Source organism: Lolium perenne, chromosome 2, assembly GCF_019359855.2.
Source record: "Lolium perenne isolate Kyuss_39 chromosome 2, Kyuss_2.0, whole genome shotgun sequence".
NCBI lineage: Eukaryota > Viridiplantae > Streptophyta > Magnoliopsida > Poales > Poaceae > Lolium > Lolium perenne.
The window spans coordinates 130037280-130064747 of record NC_067245.2 but is presented as its reverse complement, the minus strand read 5'-3'; the positions used below and the strand labels follow the sequence as shown (position 1 = coordinate 130064747).

General features: G+C 44.6%; 2 long non-coding RNA genes across 7 annotated transcripts; one reads left to right on the top strand and one right to left on the bottom strand.

The window, feature by feature from the left end:
- Positions 1 to 12773: 12773 nt before the first annotated feature.
- On the top strand, positions 12774 to 14877 carry LOC127333457 (uncharacterized). The gene is made up of 4 exons (XR_007871157.2): positions 12774 to 13338; positions 13528 to 13610; positions 13834 to 14036; positions 14453 to 14877. It is a non-coding gene; the product is annotated as an uncharacterized lncRNA (long non-coding RNA).
- Positions 14878 to 22866: 7989 nt separating this feature from the next.
- LOC127333458 (uncharacterized) lies at positions 22867 to 27165 on the bottom strand. Of its 6 annotated transcripts, XR_007871161.2 has the most exons (5): positions 26245 to 26399; positions 25458 to 25576; positions 25110 to 25293; positions 23550 to 23653; positions 22867 to 23405 (listed from the first exon to the last, which is right to left on the bottom strand). It is a non-coding gene; the product is annotated as an uncharacterized lncRNA (long non-coding RNA). The 6 variants fall into 6 exon arrangements; XR_011751961.1 differs by having other exon boundaries at positions 23550 to 25293; XR_007871159.2 differs by lacking the exon at positions 23550 to 23653.
- Positions 27166 to 27468: the final 303 nt, after the last annotated feature.

The following is a 27468-nucleotide window of genomic DNA, read 5'->3' as shown; positions in this document are numbered from 1 at the left end:
GCGTGGAAGTTAATACTTTTTTTGTGTGAATCAGAAGTGAATACTCCAACTACTCCCTCTATACCGGTCTATTAGTCTCATTCTGAGATGCGCTGCGACCAAGGTGGCCATCGATTGGGTCAGGGTAATCTTCATCGATGTTATTTATTTCATAGATTTTCTCTTATTCCCAGCGCTAATTAAGTGTGAAGTTGAAAGATCAGGGAGAGGCCCGGAGCCAGGTAATCCGTTCCACATGCAAAAGCTATTCACACGGCATGCAGAAGCTATTAACTCGGTTTGCATGCATTAATCGGTTTCCACCACGCTAAAACATTTAAGGGGAGAGCGGAGATTTCTGGTTTCCAGGAAATCAAAGCAATTAAATCTCCTATTAATTAGCAAATATAGCCCAATTGCGTGGTATTTTCCTAATTTCGCTATAAGCCCAGTAAACCGGTATAGAGGGAGTATATGTAATTGTAACCCCTCCATCTGATTTACTCCCTCCGTCTCGATTTAGAGGGCTTGGTTTATTTTGCAGCAGGACCAAGGCATTGTTTCATTGGATGACAAAAACTCTCCGGAGCGCTGCCTCCTCTTGCTACTTCTAAGGGCATGTGCAATGGTTGATAAGGTTGTTTTATCTTAACTGAAAGTATAGAGATGGTAAACCTAGAGGGGGGGGGGTGAATAGGTTTCTACAAATTTTAATTCTTTCTTTGCAATATTAGGCTTTGCGGAATATAAAGATGAGCCTAATGCAAACTAGGTGAAGCAACCTATATGAGGATACAACTAACTCGAGCACGAAGGCTCTCACAGGCAGTTAAATCACAAGTAAGGAGTTCGGTTAGAGATAACCGATAGCACGCGGAGACGAGGATGTATTCCCGTGTTCCCTTGCTTTGCAACAAGATACGTCACGTTTGGAGGAGTGGAGGTCCCACGAAGGATTCCCCGCGCCACGAAGGCTCACCCTATTCTCCGGAGCCTATCCCACGAAGGAATAGCTCACTCACTTGTGGTAGACTTTGAGGTAGCCTCCAAACCTTCACAATCTTGCCCGGAGCAAATCCATAGCCCGGATGCTTCCGGACTCCTCTTGCCTACCTAGGGTTTCCAAGGAACCCTAGGAAGCAAGCTTCTCAATGAATACAAGGGGGAATGAGATTTGGCTTGGTAGAACGGTAGATCGGGTCCTCCTCTAATGATTCCCCGGAGGGATTTGAGTTTGGGTGGAGGAGGAGGGAGATCTGAGGCTTTTGGTGTTTCTAGCAATGGAGTAAGAGAGAGAGAGCTCAAGAACAGCTTGTAGTGTAGTGCCTAACTGTTCAGAGGTAGGAGAAGACCTATTTATAGTGTTCTTCGAAATACGGCCGTTGGTCACTTGCCACATCGCAGATTCTTCGAGAAACCCGGTCAACCGGATTTGGCGCCGGACAGCCGGTCCACTGGCCGACCGGGCCACGTATCGGGCCGGCCGGTTTCCAACCGGAGCTAGGACCGGGTCTTGACCGGGCAGGCTTCGAGCTTCTTGGATGGCGCCCGGATGTCACAGGCGCAGAGTCCGGTTGGCCGACCGGCCGCTCGGTCTCGTGGTGCCCGGTCGACCGGCCATGGACCGAGCAGCCGGTCCGAAACCGGGCTGGTGACCGGACGCAGACTGGAGGGCTCGCCTTCTTTACTGGAACTCGCCCGGATGGCACCGGTTCTGGGTCCGGTTGGTGACCGGGCTGTCCGGTGCCAGGGCCGGTCCGACCGGATCTGTGACCGGCCAGCTCGAAAAACTAGCTGATTTTTCGTCGAATTGGGGGGTCTCCCGTTGCCTTTTGTTCCATTGCTACACCATCATACCTCTTTGGCTAATACCTGAAAGTCATCTTGTAGGCATGTATTAGTCCAAATACTCTAGCACGGTGTCATAGATACCAAAATAATGGATAAGGGTAAAATACCCTTACAATCTCCCCCTTTTTGGTATACGATGACAAACCGAGCTAGAGTAACACATAGATATTATGATAAGCTCTAAACCTTGATTCCATATAAGATATTACGACAGCTCCCCCATAATGTGTGCACTTGGAGAATTTGCGTTTGAATGCAAAGTGCACCATTTGTGGAATATGAGAAGCTCCCCCAATATCTTTAGGAAACAAGCATGGTATGGACAAGTATATCAACATATATAAGCATAAAGCATGATTATCCATAAAGCATGATTATCCTAACATAGAGTAGCACACATAATAGTCGTCCATACATATCCATACATGAATTATTCAAAGTAGCAAATGGTTCTTGAGAAATCAAAGCAAATACGCACAAGCCATATAAAATCCAAATAAAGCAACTCCCATGGCTTGTGACAACGAAAGAACCCCGTAATTCTAGACTCTACTCTCTTCTCCCCCTTTGGCATCGGAACACCAAAAAGGTGAAGAAAAGAGGAGAGATGCTAGCGTCCCATCAATAGAAATGGGGCCCCGCGGATGGAGAGTTGCCATCACCATCCCCATCGTCATCCTCTTCGTCGTCATCCTCTTCATCATCGTCCTCATTACCTTCATCCTCTTCATCATCATCATCAGCAGGAGGTGCACGAGCAAATCTAGGAGTAGGACCACCAAAGTACAGAGAAGGATCAAAGTTCTGGAACATCTCATCAGAAAGAAGAGGCATCTCCCAGTTTGGTGCGTGGACAGGCTCCAACTCAGGGCCAGGAGGAGGGATAGGCACATTCCTAGCAGCCATGAACTCATTTTGGCGCCTCCTTGTCTCTTGGTTCAAAGAGAGACTTTGATGTGCAACATCATTTGTATTTTTGCACATCTGCCATAAGCAAGAGAAGAACCGTGCGACACCATGCTGTGGGCGACTAGAGGAGCTGGAGCTAGCATGGTCATGGCGTGCCTTGGACCGGCGCTCAGAAGGCATCATTTCAGGAACATCCGGGCTATCACCTTGGGCAGGTACTTTGAAAGCTTCCATCCTGACCCGCTCACCTTGAGTATTGAAAGGTGCGGGCACAACCTTGTTGATGAGCAGCTGAACGTACTGGGCAAGATTAGGAGTCAACCTCTCGCGAACACAGCGCCGTAACTCACAGTAGATGAGATCACAGCCATCAATAAGTTGCCGGTGCTCAGGGTGACAGTAGTACATCAAGTTCAGATGATATGCACGGCATTCACTTGTATCGCTGCACTTGCCGATGAGAGTCTCACGGAATAGCTTGGCAAGTAAGAGGTAGGAGTAGTACATCCCGTAGATGGTGGGAGGTCCAGGTGTGGGTTCCGGCGGATAGCAAACGGCAATGTCCCCACGGTTGAACTTCTGCTGAGAATATATCTTGAAGCCAGAAGCACGCCCTCCACCAAACCCCAAAGCTTCACAGAAATCAAGATAGTTGCAAGTGTATTTCTGTTTGCCAGTCATCCAAGTCATAGTCCTGGCTGCATCATCATGGAAAAAGACTATGCAGTGAAACTGTCTCACCAAGATTGGACAATAGCACCCATCAGTAGGTGTCAAGCACATAAGATCATACAACCCCATCCGCCTCAAGGTCGCAACCACAAAGCGAAACTTGGTGGCTTCATACATTCCAATGACATCCTTGATGGCCTTGGGCATAACAATGGTGCCTTTCTTCATGTGCTCGCGGGAGTTATAGAAGTCATCCCACATGACTTGCTGTGTGTTGGTCCGTAAAAATTGATCTCCCCTATGTAAGTGGGTTCCTCAAAGCGATAGGGGTTGGACTCTCTCGAGTCTTCTCCATGCCCCAATATGTACATCACCAACATGGAACTCGCGCACCTCATCACCATCCCGTGCCGCATGTTTATCTTTCCTCTTATTGGCAAGATTTCTTGGTTCGGCCTCCGGTTGAGCCGCCACCCGTAGTCCGAGGAGCACGACCAGGAGAGCGCCGTGGTGGAACCCCTGAGTGCCTCCCTCGCTTGGCAACAGTGCCACGGTCCCCATCACTCCATTCATCACCTGTGAATCAGCGAAATAGGGCGAGGATAGCAAAGAGGTAAGTGTACATGTCATCAGCATATATGAGGAAGCCAAAAGCATAGCCTATATTCAAGTGTTTCGACGAGATCATGCGAAAAAGCTGGGCGAGCCGGCGCAGGGGCCGGTCCGACCGGACGACAGACCGGACGAGCCGGTTGGCCATCCGGTTGATCGGGCGGTGCGCCGGACCAGCCTGGCCGAGAGGCTCTGGCCGACCGGGCTGTAGACCGGGTCATGCTGAGTTGTGATGTTTGCCCAGAAATTCGACACAAAATCATGCAAAAACTCACAAACTTGAACATAGATTATACCAGGAGAGTGAACATTGTGCATAGGAGGGGTGTGACACTCTAGGTGGCATGAGGACTTACTAACCCTAACCCAAACCCTAACTTTTCTCAACTTTCCTCAAAAATGGGCAATGTGAGAGGGAAAGCAAGAGGGAGAGGGATAGGGAGAAAGATTTACCCGAAGACATCGTCCTCTTTGCCCAAGTGAGCAAGAAGAACTCGTGAAGAAGGCTTGAGGACCAAATCCCCACGATCTCCCAAACTAGCTTGAGAGGGACCAAAACCTTTGGTGAAGATGCTTGTGAGATCCCGATCTATGGTTGTGTGAAGTTTGGGGAGAATCTAGTGGTGGGAAGTGCCTAGGGCGTGGTGGAGATGGTGGAGGCGGCGGCCATGGAGGTTTGAGAGGTGGGGGATAATGAGGAAGAAGATCCCCAAGGGGTATCCTCTCCAAAACATAACAGCCCGCACGGCCGGTCGGGCGCCTTGGCCGACCGGCTGCTGGATCGGACGATCCGGCGCACAAAGCCGGTCCGATCGGGCTGGACCGGCCAGAGTCAATTTTCCCAAAAATGTGTCATTTTGCCTCGTTTTGCCCCTATTCTTTGTGTAAATGTGTGTGAGTGCTCATATGATGACATGTACATATAGATAGATAGATGATGATGAGATGAGCATAGACATGGGGTTGGAAAACACAAAGTTCTCTAGGCATACCCATTGGAGTGAGAATGCAAACAAGATACAAATAGCTACAATGGGCATGATTCGAAGTATATCAAGAATCATAAGAGCATTTTGAAATAGTTTTTGCAATAAGATCATTTGGCTTTATATAGTCAAATCAAGTTGTAATGAAGGCTCAATGAGGGGCGGGGGATTACTCCCCCTATGTGAAAGCGCAAATGTCATGAGACCTCGAAGAGACATGCTTGGGTCCATATAATGACATTGGGTCTATTTATGTTGCACACATAGGTATGCATCATACCAAGATATGGTAGAATGACTATCCCCATATGTGATATGCCTCTAAGCTAGATAGCAAGATAAATGCAAGAATATAGTGCAAGAAGTTAATCAATCCAAGTTTTTAGGATCAAGAATACCAAGTTCTCCTCTCAAGTTAACAAAGCGGGCTTCATCCAAAGGCTTAGTGAAAATATCCGCCAATTGGTAGGTTGTTCCCACATGAGTGAGATCAATATCCTTATTGGCAACATGATCACGTAGGAAGTGATGGCGAATGTCAATATGTTTGGTGCGACAATGTTGAACCGGGTTGTTGGCGATCTTTATTGCACTTTCATTGTCACAAAGAAGAGGCACCGTACCAAGAGACACACCATAGTCTTTCAAGGTTTGCTTCATCCATAACAATTGAGTGCAACAAGATGCCGCGGATATGTATTCGGCTTCGGCGGTGGATAGGGCGGTGGAGTTTTGTTTCTTGGATGACCAACTCACCAATGACCGGCCAATAAATTGGCAAGCCCCGGAGGTAGACTTCCGATCAACCTTATCACCGGCACAATCGGAATCCGAATAGCCAATGAGTTCAAAGGTTGACCCCTTTGGATACCATAGCCCGAGAGTAGGAGTGAGAACAAGGTATCTTAGTATCCGTTTGACCGCCACTAAATGGCTCTCCTTGGGAGCGGATTGAAAACGAGCACACATCCCTACACTTAGCATGATATCCGGCCTAGAGGCACAAAGGTAGAGCAAGGATCCTATCATGGAGCGGTATACCTTTATGTCCACATCCTTCTCACCGTCATATGAACCAAGTTGCCCCTTTACGGGCATGGGTGTCTTCATTGGACTCGCATTGGTCATGTTGAATTTCTTGAGCATGTCCTTCACATACTTTTCTTGAGATATGAAGGTGCCTTTTGCAAGTTGCCTCACTTGGAAGCCTAGAAAGAACTTCAACTCTCCCATCATGGACATCTCAAATTTCCTAGTCATCAATAGCTCAAAAGCTTTGTTATGATTGGGGTTAGTTCCACCAAAAATAATATCATCAACATATATTTGACATATAAAAAGGCCACCCCCTTTAACCCGCTTGGTGAAAAGGGTGGAATCGACCGTACCCATGCAAAACCCATCATGTAGTAAGAAATCCCTAAGGAACTCATACCAAGCACGTGGAGCTTGCTTGAGACCGTAGAGTGCCTTATGGAGTAAATACACGTGGTTGGGTCGGCATGGGTCCTCGAAACCCGGGGGTTGAGCCACATATGCGGTTTCTTTTAGGGGACCATTCAAAAATGCACTTTTCACATCCATTTGATATAATTTGAAATTGTGGAAAGATGCAAATGCAAGCAAAAGACGAATAGCTTCAAGACGGGCTACCGGCGCAAAGGTATCCTCAAAATCCATACCTTCTATTTGGGCAAACCCTTGCGCCACTAACCTTGCTTTGTTTCGTATAACAATGCCATTCTCATCTTGCTTGTTCTTGAATACCCATTTGGTCCCAATGACATTGATGCGATGATCCTTGGGTCTCTCAACTAGAGACCATACTTCATTACGAGTGAAACACTCCAATTCTTCTTGCATGGCAATTACCCAATCCGGATCGACCAAGGCTTCATGTACCTTAAGTGGTTCAAAACTAGACACAAAAGCATGATGTTGACAATAAGTGATAAGTAATGCATGGTGTCTACGAGTTACCACTCCTCTTGAGATGCTACCAAGGACTTGATCCACTTTCATGTCACTTGCCCTTGTAGCGGCCTTGATCTTCCGAACGGTTCCTTCATGATCAATGAATTCATCTCTTGCTAGTACTTGATCATGAGGGACCACTTGAGCTTGATCATGAGTTGAGGATGTTTCTTGATCGTCATCATGATCTTGCTCCATGGAATGAGGATCTTCTTCTTGTTCTTCGGATTGAGACTCATCTTGAGTGGAGGGTGGTTCTTGAGTTGCACTTGATGGTTCGGCTTGAGTTGAGCTAGGCTCCACTTGTGGCGTGCTTGAGACATCTACTCCATCATCTTGATCATCATTATGAACCTCCATGGGCCGGATGTGTCCAATGCCCATATGCTTGATGGCACTAGATGGATCAACATCATTACCTGCAACACATGGAACAACTTGCTCCACTTGGGAGCCATTATCCTCCAAGAACACCACGTCACAAGATACTTCAATAGTCCCGGAGGACCGGTTGTAGTATCTATAGGCATGAGAGTTCTCCGCATATCCAACAAATATACCCTCTATGGTTCTAGTTTCAAATTTACCGAGCTTTCCTTTGTTATTCTTAACAAGGCATTTGCATCCAAAGACACGAATATACATGACATTAGGCTTGTTACCGGTAAGGAGCTCGTATGGGGTTTTGTTGTGGAGGGGACGGAGAAAGAGCCGGTTGGAGTAGTGGACGGCCGTAGAGATGGCTTCTCCCCAAAAGTTGTGGGGTGAGTTGAATTCACTCAACATGGTTCTTGCCATCTCAATGATAGTCCGGTTCTTCCTTTCAACAACACCGTTTTGTTGAGGGGTGTATGGCGCCGAAAACTCATGCTTGATGCCCTCATCATCCACAAACTCTTGCATAGTGTAGTTCTTGAACTCGGTGCCATTGTCGGTCCTAATTGCCTTGATCTCGGATTGTTGAGCTTTCTTGGCGAAGGTGATGAACTCTCTATGGGTCTCGTCCTTAGACTTAAGGAGAAAGACCCAAGAATATCTTGAGTAGTCATCAACAATGACAAGTCCATACTTGCTCCCACCAAGAGTATCATAATGTGATGGCCCAAAAAGGTCCAAATGAAGGAGCTCCAAAGGCCTAGATGTGGTAACAATACTCTTGATGGGATGCTTCTTCTTGAGTTGCTTTCCGGCTACACATGCACTACAAACACGATCTTTCTCAAAAGAAACACCGGTTAGTCCCACAATATGCTCACCCTTTAGGAGTTGTTTAAGATTCCTCATGTTAACATGACCAAGGCGGCGATGCCACAACCATCCTTCATCATGCTTGGCCGCCATTAGGCATGTGGAGAAGGAGGGGCTCTCTTTCGAGAGGTCAACCACGTAAAGGTTGTTCTCCACATATCCAACAAGGACCAATTTGAGATTGTCACTCCTAAAGACTTGCACATAATATTTAGTGAAATATGAATTGTAACCGGCATCGGCAAGATGATATATAGAAAGTAAGTTATAGCCAAGATATTCAACAAGCATAACCGTCTCAAGGCACAAGTCCTTAGAGATTGCTACCTTGCCATACCCAAGTACCTTTCCCTTTGAGTTGTCACCAAAGGTAATGCTTGACTTCTTGTTGATATCTTCAATAAATTGATCAAGCACCCCTTTTCCTCCGGTCATATGATTGGTGCATCCACTATCAAACACCCATTTTGGACCACCGGAGGAATACCCCTACAAAATCAAGTAGAGGATTTAGGAACCCATCGATTAATGGGTTCCCTTGCAATGGCAACAATATCTTTTGGTACCCAAATTGAGTACTCTCTATAAGCATAGCCATTAGGAGGGCCAACATAGTTAGCATAGACATCACCATAATAATCAACAAATAATGCATAGTGATCGTTTGGCCCCGTGCGGTCACCACTAGTGGCTTTGCCCTTTGAGGCTTTGCCATTGTTAGTGACCTTCTTGTTCTTATCTTGAGCGGGTTTCTCCTTCTTGTAGTTGTTCTTCTTGTGGGACTTGGGAGTATATCCAAGTCCATACTTTTGATTGTTTGACCTTTGCTTACTCAAGAGGTCATCCAATCCCATCTTGTTCTTGGCGGTGGTGAACTTTGCAAGTTCCTTTGTTAGCCTAACATTTTCCTCAAGAATAGATGCTTGCTCACAAGAAGATTCATTAGGATGATAGTCAAGACCATATTTGGTCACCAAGGACTCAAGATATGCATTGGTCTCAACATGCAAAGAAAGTTCCTCTTGTAAACGAACATGTTCCTCAACAAGTTTAGCATGCTCACTAGTAAAGGAAATGGAGGAACAAGCAAGCTTTTCAACATCAATGGGATCCTTCATTGATCCAAGAGCCCTTTGTAGGATTCTTGAAGTAGATCATGATTCTCTCCAAGTTTCTTGAGCTCATCCTTGACAAGCTTGTTAGCTCTTTCAAGGTGGTCAAGATCCCTAGTGAGAGAAGCATGAGCAACTTCAAGTTCCTCCTTTGAGGCATTGAGCTCTTGGGTCAATAATTGAGCCCTATCAATAGTTTCTAGGTCCTTAACTTTATCAAGTTCATAAGTTTCAATTTGTTGCTTAAGGCCTTGAGATATGCACCTTTCGGTGTTTAGCTCTTGTCTTAGGAGATTGAATCTCCGTTCCTTCTCATTCAATTGATATTCTAATTCCTCAATGGACTCATCCTTTTCTTTGAGTGAGTCCATCAAGAAATCAAACTTGACAAGAGCTTCACCACGAAGGGTGCATCTAACATCATAGAGTTCCTTACATAATTAATTCTTCTTGATCTTCGTTTTCATCATCAAGAACACTAGATAGGGAAGGTGGAGGTTCCATTACCTTGGTTTCCCTTGCCATAAGACAAGAGCCAATGATTGGACAGGAGGGAGAGTCATCGGAGTCATCATCTTGAGTTGTTCTTGCCATGAAGGAAGAGCCAACATCATTCTCCGTGGAGTAATCTTTGGAGTAGTCATATGTGAAGAGTGACCCGGGCTTAGAGTAAGCTAAACCGGCCACTCCGCCTCCTTCTCCTCATCTTCCTCTTCTTCATCGGACAAGTACTCGGCCCCAACAAAAGCTCTTCCCTTGTTCTTCTTGTACCGATCGTTGATTGGGTTCGGCTTCAATCTTGGCTTGACCCCTTTGATGAACTTTGGCTTGTCTACCCTTTTCTCATAAGGGCACTCATTTGCAAAGTGGTTATCTTCATCACAATTGTAGCAAGTTCTCTTCTTCTTCTTGTCATTGAGGAGCATTGGGAACTTGACCTTGTACTTCTTGGCAAAGAAAGCAAAGTCGGTAGCAATGTCACTAGTTGAAGTCATCTCTTCATCTTCTTCAATTTCATAGTCTTCGTTGCTTTCATGGTCGGCTCTAGCTTTGAGAGCAAGGTTGTGTGACGCTTCATGGTTGTGTGAGGCTTCATCAACACGGTTCATTGCCTTGAGCCTCTTTCCGCTTTGGCCATGCTTTCATTGGCGGCCACATAGGAGACTAGATCATCGGAGTTGAGATCGGCACTCTTGGTCATGATTTGCAAGTTGAGTCCAAGGTTGGTGTCTTCTTGTTTGACGGCAATCATAGCAATGACCTTGGATTTTATGAAGGCTTCGTTCATCTCGAATCCGTCATTGTACTTCTCAAAGACCAAGTCCCTTGACCCTTACTTTCAGAGCACCAAGCCTAGCATAGGCATCGAATACGGATTCTCCATCTCGAATCATGAACTGGTAGGCCTCTTGCTTTGCGGTCTCATAGAGAGCTGATTGGATCAAATCGGTTCCCTCTTGGAGTACTACGATCCGATCCCACAACTCTTTAGCGGAGACAATGTCATCGACTTGATCAAGAAGCTTGCGGTTGATGCCACTTCTAATCTTGTCACGTGCGGATGCATTGAGTTGACGGTTGTAGAACTCGGTGGAGGTCAACCGAGTAGGATCTTGTGGCTCCCGATGTCCATGAACAATGAGCTCCCATAGCTCCACACCGCAATGCGAATATGAGATTCCATAGCAGATTTCCAATGTGGAAAGTGAGTTCCATCGTAATGGGGAACGGTCCCACTATGGTTTATATGAGGCATGGGTGAAGTGTTTCGGGATAGTCATGGTTAACATCATGGTAGGTTTCCTTAGAGGCCGAAGCCCCACTAGAAGTTCCACCCGCAGTTAGGTTCTTAAGCATGGCAGTCATTTCAGTCATTTGGTTTTGTAGCTCATCCTCCCTTTTCTTCTTCTCGACATCATATGCCAAGAATCAAGATTTCATCTCTTTAACCGAAAGGTTAGAGTCGTCATCTAGACCCTCGAAGAGTTTATCCATCTCACTCTTAAGGCGGTGAAGCCCTTAATAAGAGTCCAGGCTCTGATACCAATTGAAAGTATAGAGATGGTAAACCTAGAGGGGGGGTGAATAGGTTTCTACAAATTTTAATTCTTTCTTTGCAATATTAGGCTTTGCGGAATATAAAGATGAGCCTAATGCAAACTAGGTGAAGCAACCTATATGAGGATACAACTAACTCGAGCACGAAGGCTCTCACAGGCAGTTAAATCACAAGTAAGGAGTTCGGTTAGAGATAACCGATAGCACGCGGAGACGAGGATGTATTCCCGTGTTCCCTTGCTTTGCAACAAGGTACGTCACGTTTGGAGGAGTGGAGGTCCCACGAAGGATTCCCCGCGCCACGAAGGCTCACCCTATTCTCCGGAGCCTATCCCACGAAGGAATAGCTCACTCACTTGTGGTAGACTTTGAGGTAGCCTCCAAACCTTCACAATCTTGCCCGGAGCAAATCCACAGCTCTGATGCTTCCGGACTCCTCTTGCCTACCTAGGGTTTCCAAGGAACCCTAGGAAGCAAGCTTCTCAATGAATACAAGGGGGAATGAGATTTGGCTTGGTAGAACGGTAGATCGGGTCCTCCTCTAATGATTCCCCGGAGGGATTTGAGTTTGGGTGGAGGAGGAGGGAGATCCGAGGCTTTTGGTGTTTCTAGCAATGGAGTAAGAGAGAGAGAGCTCAAGAACAGCTTGTAGTGTAGTGCCTAATCGTTCGTAGGTAGGAGAAGACCTATTTATAGTGTTCTTCAAATACGGCCGTTGGTCACTTGCCACATCGCAGATTCTTCGAGAAACCCGGTCAACCGGATTTGGCGCCGGACAGCCGGTCCACGCCGGCTGAGACGGCCACAGATCGGCCGGCGGTTTCCAACCGAGCTGGACCGGGTCTTGACCGGCAGCTTCGAAGCATCGGATGGCGCCCGGATGTCACAGCAGAGTCCGGTTGCTGACCGGGCCGCTCGGTCTGGTGCTCCTGGCCGCATCGGGCCATGGACCGAGGCACGGTCCGAAACCGGGCGGTGGACCTGACGCAGATCGAGGGCTCGCCTTCTTTATTGGAACTTGCCCGGATGGCACCGGTTCTAGGTCCGGTTGGTGACCGGGCTGTCCGGTGTTGGGGCCGGTCCGACCGGATCCGTGGATCGGCCGTGCTCGAAAAACTAGCTGATTTTTCGTCGAATTGGGGGGGTCTCCCGTTGCCTTTTGTTCCATTGCTACACCATCATATCTCTTTGGCTAATACCTGAAAGTCATCTTGTAGGCATGTATTAGTCCAAATACTCTAGCACGGTGTCATAGATACCAAAATAATGGATAAGGGTAAAATACCCTTACATTAACGCTGCCACGTAATCTACACTACTTAAAAAGGAGGAACATGTTCCCTATTCTGCCTACCTCTCACTACGACCAACAGTTTCGTCGTTAGGCTTCGTCGACGCCCCGCACGGACCCGCCTGGGCCGCACTCGCCCCTTCAGGCCTCCAAATGGGCCAAGCCTCAGCTAAAAAAAAGACCAGACCATCGCTGGATCTCATCTCCAGTTTCTTCCTCCCCGAATCGCGCCGCCAGCCCTTCCATTCTGCCCAATCCCGCCGCCGCCATGCTCTACAAGAACGTCCACCTCGCAAGTTCTCCCCTACCGTCACCCGGCGATGAGCTGTTGGAGTCAGATGCCTCTCCCAATCGTGCCGCCAGCCATGCTCCTCGCAATCGCACCACCACGATGCCGTACAAGCACATCCGCCCCATACCAAGCCAGTGAGATCTGGAAGTCAGGGACGACGGTGAGCAAATCCTCGGCGGTAATCGTTGGCCTCCATTGTTTCTTGATTCAAATGAATCGTTGGCCTCCATTGTTTCTCAGCACCCAAAGATATGGATTTAAGAAGAGATCAAGGAGGAGAGACGACTTTCTATTTTTCTATATCCTCACGCGCACAGCAGTCATACTGCCGAAGGGGTGGACAAAGTTGGTTTGGTAAGTTTTCCTCTTGTATTTTTCTTCAGCGCCGGACTTCCATCTCACTGGCTATATATTTCTCGAATTATTATATGTACTTCTCGATCCCATTATTTGTTCATGTGCTATTTCTTTCATGCTTCACAAAGTGATTCATTTGATCTGCAACTAAAACGTCAGATCTATCTGTATTTTAATTTTTGGCAGACTTTGGTATCTATGTACCCGATAGCTGGGCATCAAGAATCTGGAGAATCCATCACCTAGCTTAGCCACTGTTGTCTAAAAAGGTCTGTGATCATCTATTCCATCCCATTCCCCACATGGATATTTTTGAGTATTTAATTTTGATTCAGCTATGACTATTTTCTATGCAGCAACAACAAAATATTCTTTTGTCATGTTATATCAATTACAAATATCCAAACTGAATTTTAATAAATATTTTTTTCAAAAGAATAGTTAGCAGCTATATCTGTTGTTATATAATAACATTATATCTCTATTTTGCAGCGCCAACATAGAGCTTCTTTGATGATACTGCCCGTACTGATGGATAACCCAGCGCCTAGGGGAGCCGGAGCACTTCAAGCGGCAAATTGGCAGACACGGCCGCGGATGGCAGGGAGGAAGGGGAGAGGGCGAGGACATTGCCGCTCGGTGAATCGTTGGTGGAGAATTAGCCGAGCCACAGCCACAGCCATGACAATTTCAAGGTGCGGCTTTTCTTTGGTCTTAAAATTTATACTGCTCAGGAGATTTGCGGATTTTCTTTAGTCTTAAATTTATAGTGCTCCGGAGATTTGCCTCAGGGATTTATATATGATGATGTTTTAGTGGTACACCAATCTATATGATTTGCTCTTGTTCATTTAGGCATGTTGGTAGCACCAGATTTATTGTCCAATTTAATTTTGTTCGCTAGCATTTTGGGGATCAAGAACTCTTAGCGATAATAGGTGATTCATTATAACAAGGAAAGAAAGGGAAAGTCAACATACAAGAGAGAGAAAGAGATAGAGAGAATGTGTAGTGCAATCTGCACGCATATACGTGTGGTCACTTCTCATTGTTGCTGATTTTTTATTTATTTTACCTATACTTCCTTTCAAGGCTGCACTGCATTTTGCAGCACTCTGATACTTCATCAGCTAGGTGGAGTAGAGACCTGATCCTGCAATCCGGGGATGAGCAAGAGTTGCATATGGATAAAATGGATGGAAAGAACCAGAGTGACCACAAGGTGAGAAAGATATCTTGCCGTGTACGGGTGTATATTTTGAAATCGTTGTGATGTCAGTTTGAAAAACAGGGGCAATTATTGAGTTGACCAAATAGTTGATTTGTGCTTATTAGTGAAAATTCATTGAAGGTGTTGCGACCTACTTCATTTGCGGAGTTGTTGGAAGTTGGAACTACCCATTCTGCATGGTTAGAATTTCACTGCCAATCTTTTTGATGCAGTTGACATCAAAATCTCTGGCTGAGGCTGTGTGGTTATAACCCCATTCCCAATCATTTGGTACTGTTGGAAATTAGAACTCCCTCTTAAACAAATTTCCCTATACCACTACAGACCAATTTATTTTCTAGGAACTTAGAAAGGCTGACAATGATGTTTACTGGGATTTCCATTAGTGGATCGGAGTGTGTGATGTCATGGTTATAATAATAGTGTCCACAGACCGATCAGTGCCACAAGGTGAGTTGGAAAGTTAGTACTATAAACAGTGTGTTGGTCTACAAGCAGTAGAGAAAAGCGCCACCTGGTATTATGCCTAGATCTCCAATTGGTTTTGATTGGATGGATTTATGTAATTTTGGGATATTGGTAATTAGGTTTGGCTACGTTTCTTTTCTTCTCTGCAATATTTTTATACACATGATATCCAAGAAAAGTTGTCACAGGCAAGTAATAACAAGTGATAAAAAAACAGAACTTGGGGTCATCAAAAGTTCATTATCTTATTTTTTAATAAAATCATGCCAGTTCAGGGCAGCTAAACTTTGCTGCGGAGTGAAAACGGGTTTTCCAGAGAAAACTTCACCATTGATTTACACAATGTGTATTTTGTTGTATTTTGTTGTTTCTAACTCAATGCCTAATTACATTCTTTTTAAATGTTGATAACTTGACGGGTGCAGATTCATCATTACCAGCTTGATTCTTGACCTTACCTGGAAATTGATATTTATTTTTAGATGGCAATGTATTTATTTTTAGAAAACAAATATTGGTTATCCTTTTTTGTACTTTTGCCATGTGAGAACTGCAGAATGATTTTCAGAATGAGTCGAGTTCTTGCACTGCCACTCTGGTGAGTCCACTCACAACCAACATGTTTCCGTCCGATTCCCATTTGGAAGTGAGTGTTTTCTTGTCTTTGTGATTCATTTGTTTAGAAAGCTGATGGATCATCTAGGATATACAAAATTCTGGACAGCCATCTCGATATGACCATGAGAAACTTGCAGGCAAAATTTTAATCAAATCAATATCCAATGCATTTGTGTTGGTACAAAAGAGCTATTTGATGAACTATTGTCAGGCTTTTAGCCTGGAAAGATAGGTTCTCACAATTTTTATTGAGAGTAGATTGTGTGATAACTGATGTTATTTTCAGCTGGACCATTGTTTAAACTTCATGCTGCAGTACAGGTACTACATTGAAATATAAAATTTTCTTATGTAGACTGCAATTTGTGTCAACTCTATGATTGCCCTCCGATAAAAATTTGTAGCACAATTAAAACCAACCAGAATAGTATTAGCATATGATTTTACATCATATGTTGGCCATGAATATATCTCTCATTAGCTTTATGACTCTTTCATTTGTCTTTGACTCCTGCACAGTTCACTGATGGAGTAAAAGGGGATGATCGCCAGGGAGAGGTGAAGGGGACGGACACATGTCATACACGCAGTGATGGTGAAGAGGAGCGTCGCGAGGCTTCGCGTGAGGGACATGAGGAGTGGGACAGGTTTGTCGTTGGCGAGGACATGCAGCTTTTGGCGATGAGGGGTGGGGACGAGATGCTGGGAAGAGAGGAGCGGGAGGTTGGGGAAATTAGGCGGCGGTGGAGGCCGTTCGGTGTCATTGGGCAGTAGGAGACGGTGATCCAGTGGCGCTCCATAGGCATGTGTGCGTTGAGGCAAAGAGAGCCAGTGAATCTCGTCGACCCTTTATTTATCTCTCTCTGACTTCTCCGGCTGCTCAGTACTAGATTTTTTTACACCTGCCAGCGCTGAGGCAAGACGCATGCAACATGCCTGTAATCGATGGGACGTACTGTATCAAGATATTTCTACACCAGTCCAACACCATATTTTTATTTTATTTCATTCCATATTTATTCTGAAGATTATTTTACGATTGCTTTGACAGACCGAGTTGTTTCTTAGATCTTCTCAATTAGGCATAATATGTAGTCAACTCTTATTTGTTGTTACTCGGCGTATGTACAAGATTTGAGTTGGGTAGTATTACATCATTTTAGTTGTGTGATAAACAAACTGGAGTTCATTTCTTTATCCACACATTCTAGGGCCTTGTGTATTCATTGTACTTCAATCTCAGACATCATCTCATTTTTGCTGGATATAAGAACCTATTATATTTGCTGGATATAAGGACATATTAGCAGGCCGGGTTATCTAAGCTTCGTCATTGCAGTAGTCATGGTATGTCTTGTTATTGTGTTCGGTATTATCATGTTACAGTACATTATGAAATTTCTGATTTGTTTTAAATTTTTGTAGTGAGTTGTGAGTTATATATGTGCATCGAGAAATGAAATTTGAATACCCGTGGCAACGCACGGGCATTTGTACTAGTCTAGATATAACAATAAAACATGATGTACAATGGGTTGTTTTTTAGTCTTATCTTTGGTAACGAGACATCCTAAATTTGTGGTGAGAGAGATTATGCTAAGAGATGATCTCTTAGCTAAGAGAAGGCAAAGTCTTTTTTCATATTTCTCTTTCTTCCACATCAGCGTTTATCCTACGTGGCACTGCTAAAATATCACCATTGTACATGCCCTAATACTCCACTAATGGTGTACAAAGCGTGCATGCAGCCGATCACATGCCCCCATGCAAATTTGTTTGGTTTCACACTCCACCAGCATGCACAAGGTTGTTCCCATAGAATAGAAAAAGGAGAAAAGGGAAGGTGGAGACTAATTCAAGAAGGTTACTAGTACTTCTAATTTAAATGCTTGCAGGCCTTAGATGAGAGGTAATATGTGAAAAATATTTGTTCTGATTAGGCACTGTGAACCGAGACAGAGGGGTATAAAACTATGTGCACTTCCAGATCATTTCTCCTGTTTTTTAGATGTCCTTTCACTTACTATAAAAAACAAAGAAGCACTATAAGGGCGGCTTTGATTCAAAGGAATGTGGAGAGTGTAGAAATAGGAATGGTGTAGGATTGAAATTTTCCCATAGGAATCAAATCCAACATAATTCCTATGTCAATCCTATGAATCAAAGAAGCCCTAAGTGGTTACCGGTGCTTAATGCACAGTTCCAAAGAGTTCATTCCGCAGTCCAAATAACTAATACTCAGATGATGTCAATTTTTGTGTATATAGTTGTGCCTATTACCATCACAAATATAGTCTCAAATAGTATGATGGTGGAGATACACATTTTTTAACTACCATGATTTTCGGTAAATGCTATATTGGGTTTTCCTCGTCTTAAGCAAAATCCCTTCCCATCCCCTTAAATAGAGTACTCCAGCCTCGAGGCTAGGAGATAAGAGTGGCCATCGATAGGCCATACTCCTCGCGCGCTCGCAATGCTCGAAACTGTCACCATTACCCTGAAGATGGACTCCACCGTGCTTCACTGCATTTTTTGCTCCCAGCCCCTCAAGCCCCCCGTCTTCAAGGTCAATCCCTTTCCCTCCCACACTCCATTGATGTTTCTTTTGTGGGTTCACTACTGCAAAAATGGAAATCCACGAACTTTGATTTGTGCAGTGCAAGGGTAATCATTTGGCCTGCGGCCGCTGCCTCAGAGAGCTTCCCGGGAACCAGTGCCATAGGTGCGTGGAACCCCGCGTCGGATTCGAGCAGGACCCGGCAATGGACACCGTTGTATCAGCGGCGACGGTTGAGTGCACCCACAGCAGCTGCGGGATCTTGGTGGCCTACCACCAGGTCCACAACCACAAGATTGCATGCCCGCATGCCCCTTGCGCTCGCACGGATCCCGGCTGCGACTTCGCCGCCCCGCCAACAGCGCTCGTCGCCCACTTCGCAGCGGCCCACTCGATCCCAGTGCACAAGCTCCCTCCGTACAACACGACCAAAGTGTTCCAGGTGTTGGTGCCGGTGCCGGGTTCGCCGTGCCTGCGGATCATAGCCGAAGGGGAGGACGGCGCCGTCTTCGTCATGATCATCGGCGTGCTCGGTTCGAATTCGACCACCATCATGTCTACCTTGTGCGTTAGGGCGGCCGCGTGCGTGTGGCCTCTGTACACGACAAATATGTGGGCGAATGGGCCGGCGTCGTGCTTGTTGGCGCACGCGAGGAGCAGGGCGGACACCGTGAATGTGTCTTTGGAGGCGTCGAGCTACGCCTTGCCGGGCGACGTCGCGTTTGATGAACTCACGTCGTTCCTCTCGGTGCCGCCGATGTACCTGGTGCTTGGTGGACCTTCCAAGCTGCTGCGTTTCTACATTCGCATCGAGAAGGAGAACAATTAATCCTCAAAATAAGTACTCCTACTCTATATGATGATACGTACTAGTATAGTGCTAATGCGGATGTAACCTCTAGTAAAGTACTAGTACTAACACTGTCTGAGTACTATTATTTCAGTTTCGCTTCTATTGTTGGGTAACATCATCAGGAACATAACTTGAACTTATTGTTTCAAATCTGTGACAACAAAAGAAAAAGAACAAGAAAGGGAGTACTCCGTAACTGTTTTTCGTCCTGCTAATGCAACCTTGAGGTGACAGGGACAACTTTGTACAAAGCATCGTGCTCATATAAATATACGTACAAAATCATCAGCAGTACCTCGATAGGTGCCATGTCCATTGATCGACAAGACAAGACACACACATAGACTGGGTCACTGGGAGATGGATATTACTACTGGATAGCTGTCCTGACGTGATAGGATGCCTACATACACCCTACTCGGCAGGTGATGATACCTTCCCAACGAAGGTATCCAGTCTCATCCATTGATTATTTTATTATGGACGGAGAGCATTCTAGAAGAGATGTCATGTCTTGGGGCAGAGGTTCGGTTTAATCATGGTTTAGATATGGCCACGACTTTTGTCATTTAAGGCACCACCTATGGGAACCAAAAGATTACTGAAACAACAACTACATTACTTGACGCTAATGTAGATGTATCTAGAAATATTGTAGCTATAGATACTTCCATTTTAGCATCGAGTAATCTGGATAAGGGGGAGTAATACAATACAGTTGAATGGATCGTAGCAAACAAGAGGGGGGTGAATGGGCGCTACGTCAAGTTTTAGCCTTTTTCAGTTTTTAGTGCAACGGAAGGTAAAGGTGATAGCTTTAGCAATAGCGGTGTTCCTACAATGATCCTAGGACAAGTGGAACAAGCAAAGGAATCAACAAGATAGTAATAGTAAGGAGCGAGGCAACCGGAGGGCGCAGAGACGAGGCGAGGTTTGTTTCCCGCAGTTCCTCCCACAAAAGGGAGTACGTCTGCGTTGAGGAGGTGCTAGCCTCACACAAGAGGCTAGACGGCTACACCACGAAGGAAGGCCTCACCTTCTTCCTCGAGAGAGCTCCACGAAGGTGCTCCCCCTTCTCCACTAAGGCACCGGTCGAGGCGGTGATTCCTTCACAAGGTTGGGGCGAGCTCCACACACAAGGAGGCTCCCAATGACCTATGGGGCTAGTACATCACCAAGCTAACCTCCATAGGTCCACTTCTTCCAAGATTCCACAATAGGAACTCTACCACCAAGATCCACTAAGGACTACCACGAATTGGTTAATTTTCTCTCGGTAGAACGATAGATCGGGGTCTCCTCCACCACTCCTCAAAGTATGAGCAAGATTGGTTGGATGGTTGGGGAGATCCCCTCAGTTTGAGCTCAGCAACAACGGAGGAGAGAGAGAAGAGCTAAAAACGAGCTGGGGAAGAAGGGGCCTTTTTATAGGTCCCTTCAAATCCAACCGTTATGTGCTATTTTGGCCTAAGCGGTACTACCGCTTTGTGCAAGCGGTACTACCGCTCTGAGTTTGAAATCCACACAGTACTTGTCCACATGGACACAGAGCGGTACTACCGCTCGCGGTACCGCTCGAGGTACCGCAGTAGGGTCCAGACCTTACTAGACTCAAAGCGGTACCGGAGCGGTACCGAAGCGGTACTGACGTAATGAGTTACGGTACTTGAGTGGTACCATGGGCGGTACTACCGCTAGCAAGCGGTACTACCGCTCATGGTACCGCAAAGGTACCGCAACTAGTACTGTGAGACAATATCGTGTGCAATCCTCAGAGCGGTATCTCAGAGCGGTACCAGTAGGGGTAGCGGTACTACCGCTCCTGGTACCGGTAGTACCGCTATGGCTAAAACAGCTTTTTCCTCTTTTCCTCTCCTACCATGTTACCTCGCGACACACACACAAAACCAGAAAGCCTAAGAACTACGCTTCAATATTCTGATCATAATGTGTCCGGCGAGGGTACCGTACACCTTGTAAACCTATCAAGGACAATCTTTGTGCACGGTTAGAATTATTTGAGTGTTGTTATCAAACACACAAAACAAGGGATATAGATCTTGCTCTTACAATCTCCCCCTTTTTGGTGTTTGATGACAACACACGAATTTGCAATAACTCATAGGATATTATGATAAGGTATTTGGTTTGCAAGAGTAGACGAAGCTCCCCCTAGATGTGTGCATATCTAGAATATGCATTGGTATACAAATGCACACATCCTAGAGAGAAACTCCCCCTAGATTCTACAAACCAAGCACAAGTGCTAAGAAGAACATATGACAAGATCATGTAGCACACACACACTATGGAGGCAAGTATAAGTGCATATAGGAGAGTTTGGGTGAAACTTTTCATACCTTTTTCTTGAGAAAACCCAAACTCATAATAAGTGCCTCCATAAGATTGATGTAGCCAATCAAGGGATAAATAGTGAAGACCATTAGGCTACGAACGATTAAGTCTTAATACAAACCGGGGGATCGGGAGATCCACAAATAGATTAGCAAGCACACATACGAATAGAGTTCGAAATACTAGGGGAAAATATTTTATGCCAAGGCCGAAAGAACCAAAATGAAGCACCAAGCCCTTGGCATCCCCATGCAAATCCCCATCCTAATAGATCAACTTCTCCCGCTTTGGCATCGAGACACCAAAAAGGGAGCAGAAGCATACTAACGCCCCAAGGGGATCACTCGTCATCATCGTCCTCGTCCTCATCATCTTCATCCTCGTCACCCTCCTCCTCGACATCCTCCTCCTCTTCATCTTCGCCTTCATCATCGTCGTCTTCATCTTGAGCATGGCCCTTGCCATGAGGTGGCTCGGGGATGGAGTCCTCGGAACTTGACCAAACGAGCTTGGACTTCCTCTCACCGGGAGGAGTGATGTTGTCCTCAGAGCCCTCGGAGATAGGAAGCTGCATATGTGATACGTCTCCAACGTATCGATAATTTCTTATGTTCCATGCTTGTTTTATGACAATACCTACATGTTTTATATACACTTTATGTCATACTAGCAATGAGTGGCACGGCGGCACGCCGTGCCATATGGTGGTAAATTGATGGTTATTTCTGGTGGTGGGAAATGTATGTAGGTTCTAATTTATGTTTGTGTCCATTCAAAATTGTGTCTGTTCTGATTAAAAAACCATCTACTTTGTCGTTTTGTTTTTGTATGGTAATTGTATACTTGGTTAGTAGTTTTATGTGATTAGATATGATTCCGTACGTATTATCATTTGTGTATTCTAATGTGGATTCTGATGTAATAGTAACATAACAGTATTATTGTATAAAAGAGGTGGATGTCCCAGATTTATGATATGGCTTCTATAAAAATATGGTACACCTTTGATATACTCTCGGAAAAACAGAATGCTACTATTATGTTTAGATATTTTTGTCAGCCTTTTCTTTTTCTCTCCAAAAGGAAGCAATGCTGACCTAGGATATCCACGTCTTCGGTAGAGAGGATAATGATTTACTCGCCCTGGGTGTGGCCACTACATCCCACCCCAATGACTTGGAAGTGTTGGATTTATGAAAGTTTAAAGAAACTAATAAAAGACAATCAACTCTAACCTTCTCAATCATTTATTAATTTAATATTTTAGTATCAGCCAATACAGTGATGGCCCAAACATGCCATCCACCTCCAAAAGTAGAAATAATTTAAGCGTCAGAAATGAAAGATTCTAGTAAGGATATGCAAAAAGGATTCTAATAAGGATAGGCTTTTCTGCCTGGAGCTCACGATAGATTTTCAATTATGTCGGTGTTCTTATTTTGAGGGTGAAAAGGTGCTTATATATTACTGTCATTCAGAGTATTACCATCAATTACAAATCTTTGATCGCACGCTTCTGGGCACTCTACCTAGTCATGATCCAGACAAACGGATATCTCGCCAAGGCGGACAACTCACGGGGTACAGACTATTGCAGCCCTCTACCTACTTTCACAAAGCTACTGCAAACAAAATCCCTACACCAGAGTTTGGGTAATAATGATGCATGAGGCAGTGAGGTTACAGAATTTCGAATTGATCACGTTAATAACTGTCTAACTGTCAGACTCTGTCACAATGCTCCTACATCCAAAGTTTGCCCTAAGACGCACGCCATGTAGTACCTCAACTTCAGTTTCTTTAGGCTGCAGAGAAATGACACTTCTCAGGTAATCCCAGCCGACCACTCCATCGCTAGCAACCCCAGATTCATCAACGGAAAAGGCATCGGTGTTGACCTTCATAAAACCTTCAGGAAGTGCATTCTAAGGTAGGAAGATTTGAGTCTTCTGATGTTTTGGTCAACCCATTTATTTTACCTGCAAGCTTTCACGTTTTGATCACTATATAAAATTGGTGTGACTGAATGAAAAATAGCACACATAAGGAGACATTGCTATTCAAGGGGGCGACTATTGCATTGATATTCAGTTATAGTGATGCTTTTATTTGCAGTGTCTCACCAGTATGATATATGTAAGAAAAATTGTAAAACCCTCGAAGCAATCCTTAAGAGATATTAAATTGTGGGATCCGTCAGGTAGCCCCTGAATGATGCCAGCCAACGCTGCATGACCAAAACTGTGAGGAAGAATCAAACCCATCCGTGATGCAAATTAGTTCAAGAGGTTGTCATGGAAGCTAAGTTTTATGTGAGCTAGTACTGATGAAAAGAGATTTCTTACTGCTACATGTGCTTGCATATTGACTACAAACTATTTTCTAGAAGCCAATAACCCAGTGTTGCAGCGTTTTCACTGGCACAATCAGGCTGCTAGATCGATAACTCGGCCCTGAATTTAAATGTCTAAAAAAATCAAAATTTCTGAGCAGAGCTTATTGTAAGAAAGAGCAAGACAAAAATGATCCTATTTAAATGATGCAAATATTCCTTAACATGCCTTCTTTAGAGAACATAACATAAGAATCCAACAATGATAGCAGACATTCATGATTCCGCTAGAATCAAATAGACAGTCAAGAATTCCAAGTCATTTTAACCCTGTATCTCGAAAGAGGGGCTTGTGGTAAGGAAGAGTGGGAGAATTGTGCTATGCTGGCTAAATTCATATGCACCTATAAGAATTAGTCTATCGGATAATAAACTTGTTTCTTTCATAGCTCATATATAATTCCGTAGCACCATCTAGCTAGTGCATTCATGTAGGATGACCAAAAAAACCCTCTCTTAGCTTGGCTAGACGCTTTGTAGTTCTCTTTGGGTTATGCCCAGGGCTAGGCCCTTTTGTACATTCCCTCCTTTTCTTTTTTTCCTCTTGTACATATTTTATCTCTTTTAATAAAATTTTACTGTCGGGGCCTCCCCTACAGTTTTCAGCTCAAAAAAAAAGTGCATTCATGTATAGCAATCTAAAAGACCAAGATATCTTGAAGTTGTAGTTTATGTACAGAAATGGCTACTTATTCAGTTAGGGAGCAATTTTTTAAAACTGTGGATGCAAACATCAGTAGCATATATGTGCCCAATAAAGCATATTTAAGCGACCAGGTTCTAAGGACTAAGACTCTGGAGAATTAAATCCGTTAGTTTCTAAGCGCTTATAGAGGGTTGTATGTAAGGCCTAAGACTCTTGAATCTGTGAATGAAATGAAATCATATTGTGAAAGTTTTTGAATGAAATAGAATATATGTAACCTGGTACCTGGACACCAATGTAGACCATAAATACAATCTATTTTCTTAATCTAAAATTATTAACAACATTTTCATATAAAATGATAGGAAAATGCTTTAATTATAAAAGTTGTATTAAGAGGTATTGACAGAGCGGTGCAATCAATTCTGACGACACTATAGAAAAAATATGAATATATTTCTATTGTGAAATTGAATCACAAAAGCCATAAATAGGCATTGAACAATGACATTATTGGCAACACCTTAAAATTCTCACAGATATGTCTCGGATATCCCAAGTATCAACTACAGTATCTAGACTGTACATAGCACCATGTTACATTTAAAAAAAGATCACCGCTCTGACTTAATTATGATCATATACCTGCTTAGTTTGAAAAACCTCCAGCATTTGCAGCCAATGGAGGAGCTACATAACATACTTTCACCATCATTGCCACACCTAATGACTGCTCAGACATAATAGTAATGTCCGAATGAGCCTTGCAGAAAACAATCAACCATCCTAAATCTTCTAGTAGTCAAAGTAATGTCCGAAGCCCATTGACCTGCCATGTGGGTTTTACCACAAGTTAGATGTACGTTCTAGCCTATCAGATGGCGCGTTCACATTACTGATTACATATAGTACGAAATTCTCTAAACAGGCATGCACAATATTTTTCAGTCTAGATGCTATAGCTTTGTGCCTGCTTAGCAGATAATATTTTACCTGATCTCAATAGTTCATTCAGTCTAGTTCATGGCATGCCAACTAATCTGATTGAATACCCACTATCATCTCCTCGATCTTTCTAAGAGGGACACAAATGGCACTCGAACCTGCATGATCTGTGGAAACACAACAAAGATCAAACCCCTCGGAGCATGGATGCGAACTCAACATCACAGAAAAACAAAGCACTAAGAAAACAGGATAGATTTGTAAGTATGTCTATTGTCTTTGGCATCAGAAACTTAACTTGATCTAAACTTGGTAATGAGCTAGGAAATATGCCCACTTGTCTGAAAACCTTCAGAAAACTACAAAATCTGAGGCCGAAGAATATTATTCATGAGGAGATAACTAAAACAAAGAATCAATATTCACATAGATAAATAACACAAAAGAGATCCTCTTGCATGAATTATTGTAATGGTGAGGGCAGAGCAAAGTAGCTCCAACCAAATAATTTGTAATTTAATATTGTCATTCAAAATGTAAGAGTGGTTTTTGAAAATTATCATCTATTCAGAGAGAGCTGACGGAAATCTAATGGAGACATTTAGAAACTATATTATGATACTCTTTGCACTGAATAATTTTAATTTTATTAGATGTCCCTAGATGTGGTAATGTCTGAATTTGGAATTCATTTCTGCGAACAGTTTGTATAACCAATGTGGCAGTGTGGCGCTGCTTTGCATGTAAATTGAATTGTCAAACTTGCTCCATCATGTCTGCATGTTCAATCCCAGTAAGCTATAAGCAATATAGTGCATGATGAAATTATTCGTACCTCTGAATTCATCATAGTAATGAGCTTCGTGCACATAACCTGTATGCCCTGCGCAGAGTGCTTTGTACATCTCCCATCATCTCACTCCACAACTTTGAGGCTCTGCAAGCATGCTAATTGAATGCCACTGCTTCTTTTCTGGTGAAACGAAAGTAGGAACCCGAATCACCGCATAAGAAAAAATCAGTAAAATCGAAAATAGCAGCAATAAATTGTAGGAAGAAAAAAACAAAGAAGGGAATTACCATATGCAATCCACCTAACTGAACTGCCGGATGGGAGATGCAATGTACAGAGCAGAAACGATCCGGAGCTGCAAGGCAGAACCAACCAGAGGACAAAATAAAGCCTGCTGCCCCCGTCTTCTATCCGCCGGAGCAGGACGCGTGTCCAAGGAGTCGTGGAGCGCGAGCGCAGGCAGTACAGGCGATCGAATGGCCGGTGGGGGCCGCTCCGACGCTGGAAATCCCTGCTTGGCCATATCAGCGTGCTGGTGCGCTGCCGGTAGGCCTAGCTGCCGGCGCCGAGCTCCCAAATCCGAAGCAGGCGGCGACACTGCTGGCTTTGGCACCAACGTCCAGTAGAGGAACTGCAACGTGGAGGAACGATATAACACTTCGGCGCGGCGGCGATGTACGGATGAGGAGCGGCCCCGGGCCACGGCCGCTGGTCCCTCCGACAGTCAACCACTCCTGAGAGAGAGGCGGCCACATGGAAGCTCGACAGTGGAGATCAGGGCGAGAAACAGGCCGGGGCATGGTGGCTCAGGCAGGGAGAAGCGGTCGAGGTGGGAGAGAAAAAACCATATGGAGGAGGTCGGGGCAGAGGAGGCGGTGGAGATAAGTCGGATCCATGGATGAATTGATTTTTTCTTGAGAGAGGAGAAATTGAGTTGGGGAAAGAAGAGGCTGACACAACGTGTAAATTCTGAAACTTCTAGAGCACGATGTCCCCACCACCGCTCAAGTCATGTTCCAGCTATGTTCACGCCAAGAGACACCACCAAAACAGCCCACCATGAAGGAATCTGGACCAAAAACATATGAAACTCTGCACGTGTCAGTAGCAAATAAATCTGAAGTGGCCCAAAAAAAACTACACATCCCCTGAATTGCACACACGGAAGCACCAGACTAAAAAGAACAACACATGTTACAACCTTGTTAATTCTCAATCCTCATCAAAATTCTCACAAAAAAAGAAGTGTGTTCCCGTTTAATATAG